The sequence below is a fragment of the Octopus bimaculoides genome, chromosome 2, assembly GCF_001194135.2.
Source record: "Octopus bimaculoides isolate UCB-OBI-ISO-001 chromosome 2, ASM119413v2, whole genome shotgun sequence".
Taxonomy (NCBI): domain Eukaryota; kingdom Metazoa; phylum Mollusca; class Cephalopoda; order Octopoda; family Octopodidae; genus Octopus; species Octopus bimaculoides.
Window position 1 is genome coordinate 148,144,712 of NC_068982.1, and position 7,461 is coordinate 148,152,172.

General features: G+C 35.5%; 1 protein-coding gene across 2 annotated transcripts in view; it reads right to left on the bottom strand.

Moving 5' to 3' along the window:
* The window catches only part of LOC106869870 (uncharacterized), a 67,425-nt gene that overhangs the window by 22,331 nt on the left and 37,633 nt on the right, over positions 1 to 7,461 (bottom strand). The window lies entirely within an intron of this gene.

The window sequence follows — 7,461 nt, forward strand, 5'->3', positions numbered from 1 at the left end:
GAATCGCCCATGTCAAATTTATATGTCTGTAGTTCATTGTTCTAACGTCCTGTACCCTGATATGCATCTATATACACATGTAGATGTAAGTATATACATATATGTGTGTATACATGCATATATATTCTTTGTATTATATATATATATATATAATATATATATATATATATATATATATATATATAGGAACAATAAAACCAAGTCGTAGCAAAAACGAAAAAAAGGCACAACAGATGATAATCGTAACGTCAAAACTGATAATATCGGACGAATCCTAATCATACCATATAGTGCTCATCAGTCAGAACTATTTCACCTTCGGATCCTCCTTCAACATATGCGACCAGCTTTGATGAACTGAAGACCGTGGAGGGAAATGCATGTTCAACATTTCAGGAGGCCTGCAAGAAAACTGGTCTGATATCGGACGACCAAAAAATACACCGTGCAATGGGGGAAGCAGCTAGTATTCGCTTCGGAGATTCGCTACGCGACTTCTTCGCCATCATGTTTATTTACTGCCGGCCACCTGATCCGATGAACTTTCGGGAAGAATGAAAAACTGAACCAGGACGAAACCTCATGCAAAGAAACAACATTAAAGCTCTTACCTCTCGCATTGAAAATAAAATATTGATTCGTCTGCAGGAGCGAATGCAAAGAGATAAACTTGACCTGGTTCGAAATTTCCCACTGCCTCAACCTGAATATAACGAAACTAATCAACTGATACCAAAGATTATCGCAGAAGAATGTAACTATAACACAGAGTGCCTTCGAATAGTGTCTACAGACATCTACAATACTCTAAATATTGACCAAAAGCACAACTTTCATATGGTTGTAAACTCAGTTTTACAAAAGGAAAACAAGGTTTTCGCCTTAAGCGCGAATGGTGGAACTAGCAAAACATATCTTATCAAGGCCATCGTAGATTTTCTACGTTCGGAGAAAAAAACAATCGTACTCGCCACAGCTCTGTTTGATATTGTGGCAACATTGCTGCACAATGACCGGATATTTCATTCTTGGTTCAATGTGCCTATAAACATAATACCGGACTCCTGCTGCAATGTGTCATCTCAGGATGCAACTGCACAACTCTTCAGAATGACCAGTCTATGAAGTCAGCCAAGGCGACAGGCTCATATACGAATACTTGGATCGTTTCCTACGCAACTCTGTTTGGAGGAGTATTGGTTCTTTTTGTAGGCGACAGGAAGCAGATTCTACCTGTTGTTAAACGTGGTGGTCGAGCCCAAATAGAGCAAGCCACTTTGAAAACTTCGTAAATCTGGAGGTCTTTGACGGAGTTGAGTCTAAAGAAAAACATGAGGGTACGAAATTCATCAGATGCAACTTTAGCAACCTATTTAAGCGACATCGGTTCCGAACAATGTCCGTTCTCCGACCCACTGAAGAATGTGATTCAAATTTGGCTAGAATCCAAATTCGTCTTTAATGATTTAAGTGAAAACTACAAAATCGTATCATAGCTGTGTTCACAAGCTGTCAACGCCTCAACCAATGAAGAGGTAAACAGTGTGAATGAGCATATGATTAGCAACTTCCCTCGGGAAAGTCGAGAGTACTGTAGTTCAGATACAACAGCTGACGAAAATTACCACCACTACCCACAGGATTTCTTGAACCACTTAAATCCATCGGGATTGCCACTCCATAAAATTCAATTGAAAAAGAACTGTCCGATAATGTTCCTTATGAATCTTGATCCAAGCAATGGACATTGCAGTGGAACGAGATACAAGGTACCAGAACTAAATTCCAAGGTTATTGAAGCAGTGATTGCAACTGGCCCCCACAATGGTAAACGCCTGTTCATTCCGCAGATACCCCTTATACCAACCGATAACCAGTTTTCGTTCCAATTAAGACGCAGGCAGTCTCCTATGTAACTGGCATTCTCATCTACAGCAAACAAGGCACAGGGCCATACTTAAGATCGTGTAGGTGTACTTTTACCGACTCCAATGTTTACACGCGGCCAGTTATACGTCGCTATGCGTACAGCACGGACTCCAGTAACTTGAAAATTAGTGTTGACCCAACACAAAAGAATGTCTACAAAGAAGTTTTGCAATCATATTGATATTAAAATCCATTTACATATTTTTCAGTACATACTGTTGATATGATTTTCGTCCCTCGTTTTATGCCTTCATCGTAGATGGATGGATTTGAGGATGATGATGATGATGATGATGATGATAATAATAATAATAATAATAATAATAATAATAATAATATATAATATATAATAATAATATATATTATATAATATATTAATAATATATTTTTTGGCTCCATGCGATGTCTTTATTTCCGATGTTTTTGGATAAGTTTCGGAGCAGTGATTTATCGTTCTCACATGTTAAACTTCCTCGGTGTTCTCTCCTTATTCCTGAACAATAATAATAATAATAATAATAATAATAATAATAATAATAATAATAATAATAATAATAATAATAATAATAATAAATGCCCTGATGCAGTACCAGGCAGTGGCTCTCATGGCTTCTGATGTTAATTGATTGGATGTGTTATCATGTACATTGTTTTGTCTTGGTATAAAAGATGGGCTACAGCAAATATTCTGCTTAATACTACAGATTTGTTGTCAATTATTTGATCTTAACTATTTGTGCATGTCCCTTAGTGTTTGACGATATGTGCATCTCTGATCACGAGCAGAGGTACTGGGGAAGCATCATAGCCATGTGTTGAGAGGAATCCTTTGGGGTTCGAATAATTTACCTTTGGAAAGTTGGGTGTTTTGTTCATCATCCTTAAACAAACCATACAGGGACCTTTCGAGTTGAAGAAAATTTTAACAGGGCCCCACCTGGAAGGTTATGCGCTGTTAATCTTGACATGAGATCATCTTGTCGCGCACATATGGCTGTCATGAACATGCCCGGTGTATCTTTATCAGGCGGATAGTCATGATGGGTATATTGGGTTTCGTATATGTTGTTTCTGGTTGCCAAGTCCTCGCTGTAAAGGAGTACCTCATAAGACATGACAGACTAGGGTAGTACAACCACTAGAATGCTTGTAAATACTACAAAATTAAATCCCATGATAAATGGTACAGGCACCATCCAGAGGATGTTGTAAATAGCAAGGGCGTCACCGTCCTTTGGAACTTCCCAATATAGATAGACAAAAAAATTTACTCCAATTGACCAGACATTATCAGAAAAACTTATCTGTTAATTGATATGTCTGTCCCACAGATCAAAAATGTCTCAAGAAAGGAATACAAAAATCTTTCTTACAACAAAGATCTGCAAATTGAAATCGCAAAAATGTGGAAGTTTGGTACTATGATAATACCAGTAGTAATTGGTACATTGGGAATGATAAAGAAGGGAGTTGAGAAATATATTAAGCAATTTCCTGGTAACTCCAGTCTCCGTGAGCTACAAAAGATAACCTTGATGGATACAGCCCATTTACTACAGAAAACACTCTTCATCTAAAATAGAATAAATGCGGTGATAGTTTTAGCAAAAATAGCAAAACAAAAGTGCCCTCGCTACTCTTGGCCTCCGGTGGATACCTGGTAATACGGCAGCTGAAATAAAATTATAATGAAAGGAAACCATAAATGATAAAAAGAGAAAAGATTGATAAATATCGAGACCTGAGAATCGAGATCGATAAGATGTGGCAGCTACGAGAGTCAAACATAAAGGGTATCCCTATTGCCAACGGAGCATTGGGTTCAATGCCACCCAATCTGAAAAAAATATATCTAAAAACTTTAGAAATATACTACCAGCCCTGAGAGGAATCGATAGAAGAACCTGATTGAAAGCTAAAGAGAGACATTGAAATAAGATAGAGAAATGCTAATTATATCCCATCAAACAGTACAAAACTGATAAAGCAATCATCGACAAAAGTCAGTTAGACATCAAATGTAAGATGTATAAGAAAGAGAAAAAAATATCAACCATTTTCAGCGTGAGTGCAGGACAGTAGCACAATAGAAGTATGAAAGCAGACATGACTGTTTAGGTAAAAGAATGCATTGGGATGTTAACCGAGTACGTGGCTTCACAACAACAGAAAACTAGTATGAACACGAACCACAGTCTGTGATAGAAAATTAGTATTAAGACATCTTGAGAAACTTCCCCATAAAGACTAGACATATAGGTGCAGAAGTGACTGTGTGGTAAGTAGCTTGCTTACGAACCACATGGTTCCGGGTTCAGTCCCACTGCGTGGCACTTTGACCAAGTGTCTTCTACTATAGCCTCGAGCCGACTAAAGCCTTGTGAGTGGATTTTGGCTGACAGAAACTGAAAGAAGCCCGTCGTATATATAAATAGATCGCTAACCACTAAATCTTTTTTATTATTTTCTCTCCCTGTTTATCTCTGTGTCCCTTTCTGTCGAAGAGCGTAGGCTCGAAACGTAAAAGACTGTCTCACTTCCCGAGCGCTAAACTAAGACATATGTTTGTTGTTTACGCACCCGTCTTCGTCTTTTATTTTTTGTAAATTCTCACTATGTGCGTGTGTGTGTGTTTGTGTGTCTGTGTTTGTCCCCCCACCATCGCTTGACAACCGATGCTGGCGTGTTTACGTCCCCGTATCTTAGCGGTTCGGCAAAAAGATTCGATAGAATAAGTACTAGCCTTACAAAGAATAAGTCCTAGAGTCGCTTTGCTCGACTAAAGACGGTAATCCAGCATGGCTGCAATCAAATGACTGACACAAGTAAAAGAATAGAAAAATAAAAGAATACTAATTAAGTAAGAAGATCAGATATGCTGATAGAGGACAAACTAAACAAATACTATAAGATTACAGAGTTTGCAATTCCCTACAATAGCAGAGGTAATACCAAAGAAATAATTGAGAGATATCAGGATCTAGCTCGAGAGCTGAGGAAACTGTAGAAGAACTAAACAACAATTATTCCTTGCCTCCCACGTTGGGATAGTGATTAAGTAGATTACATCGAAGTTCAAGTAGTACTTAATTTATTGACCTGTAAAAGGAGGAATGGCAAAGTCAACCTCTGGGACTAAATCGTATTTGGAAACTATCGTACAAAAGATATGAACTTATGATGAACTTATGTATACATAAATTGATTAGTAAAATGTCCGACATCATGTTTGAATAATGAAAATTCTAGAAATATACAATATCTTTTCCGTAACTTTTATCTTCGACGTAGTTTGCTAAGCTAGACATCTGCACAACAACAGAGTCATGCAATCAAACAAAATCAACATAAGCTGCGGAATTTCCAAGAGGTCTTTCATTCACCTCTCTTGCTTTATAAATATTCTTCCATTTACTTGTGAACCGAATAATACAGAGGGCGACTACGAATTACAATACAATATAATCTCTCTCTCTCTCTCTCTCTCTCTCTCTCTCTCTCTCTCTCTCTCTCTCTCTCTCTCTCTCTCTCTATCTATCTATCTATCTATCTGTCTGTCTGTCTATCTATATCTCTCTCTCTCTATATATATATATCTGTCTGTCTGTTTATTTGTCTGTCTGTCTGTCTATATATCAATCTATATATATATATGTATATATATATGTGTGTGTGTATATATATACACACATACACACACACACACATATATATATATACAAAGAAAATAGAGAGATAATTAAATTAATAATTATCTATTAATTATAAAATTGGACATCATCTCTGACAGCTATTTCGGTTCAAGACTTTAGAAATTGATTAACATAATTTAAAACATATTAAACCTGAATCTCATCAGAGTTGGCTAAAAATATGTCATTACATTTTCATGTTCCACTGTATACGGCTCCAAACCGTTAATTGATAAATGCTATATAGAAAGAACATGGTATGGACCCTATAAAGCGAAGAGAGGTAGTATATTTATCGAAGTAATTACAAAAATAAAGAATATGATATGATATTAAAACAATATATCTCTCTAGAGTATTAAATGAAAGAAATTGTGAAGGTGGTTATAAGAATGTGATAGCAGTATATCATAAATAATTAACATTATTATTGTTGTTGTTGGCGATCCTATGACCGTGAGTCCGCTGCTCTAACCACTGGGCCATTGCGCCTCCAGTTAACATTATAGATAAGCAGTATCTAAAATTAATATAATATTATAGTATTATAGTGAACTAATAAAAATACATTCCTTTAGGTGCATTACAACATATAAATACAATAGAGATCAAATAAAAATGCAAGATGATATAAATAAAATAAAGTAATAAGATAATGAAAAGTAAAGAATATATTATTGAATAGACAAGTGAGAATTTGTTTTTATGTAAGTATAAACATAAAACAGAAGACAACACGCATCTATATACGAAATATAATTAATTAGTTAATTATATGCAAAAGACATGCTAAAAAGTCGGAATTCATTTAAAAACAAGATGGAGGTGGGAGAATAATAATATAATTAGGAATTTATGTAATTATATAAGTTAGAAGCTTCTCATTGAAGTAACATAGTCAAATTAAGGCTTATATGATAAAATGCAATATTTGCTATTGAAAACATTAAAAATATAGGTTGTTATCAATACAATTAAATAAAAAGTTTGATAAACAAATTAACAAGAAAAAGAAAAAAAAATGCGATTCAGATTCCTAATATAGTGTATATTGAGATAATTTACAATCAAAGGGAGGTTAGTAAAATACATGAAATTAATGAAATTAAGTGACTAGTATGAGTTGGTTGGATGTTTTAGAGCAGATAAACTTTGTTACAGCATATACAAAGGTTTAAAATTATGGACAGGCAGAAATAGATACGAATGGGCAGGGAAGAAAGAGGAAGAATTCCATATCAATTGATCAATATATCATTACTTCATATTTCAATATGTCAATATATCAATATAGAGCGAGAAGATGTGGGAAACAAATATATAAGTTAATTTAATAATAAATAATTTTTTAAAAAATGTATATATGTATAGAAATGAATGAATAAATAAATAAATAAACAAAAAAGCAATTAAATAAAGGTAATAAGATGGCTTGATAAGAAAATATAAATCACCATTCTATAAGATGGGTGAAAGGTATAATGTAAGTAGAAAAAAGTGTATAACGGTCTAAAATGATGAGTTGTTGGCACTTCGTCGTTTACGAGGTCGAGGGTTCCAGTTGATTTGATCAACGGAACAGCCTGCTCGTGAAATTAACGTGCAAGTGGCTGAGCACTCCACAGATACGTGTACCCTTAACGTAGTTCTCGGGGATATTCAGCGTGACACAGTGTGACAAGGCTGACCCTTTGAATTACAGGCACAACAAAAACAGTGAGAGAAAGTTGTGGTGAAAGAGTACAGCAGGGTTCGCCACCATCCCCTGCCGGAGCCTCGTGGACGTTTAGGTGTTTTCGCTCAATAAACACTCACAACGCCCGGTCTGGGAATCGAAACC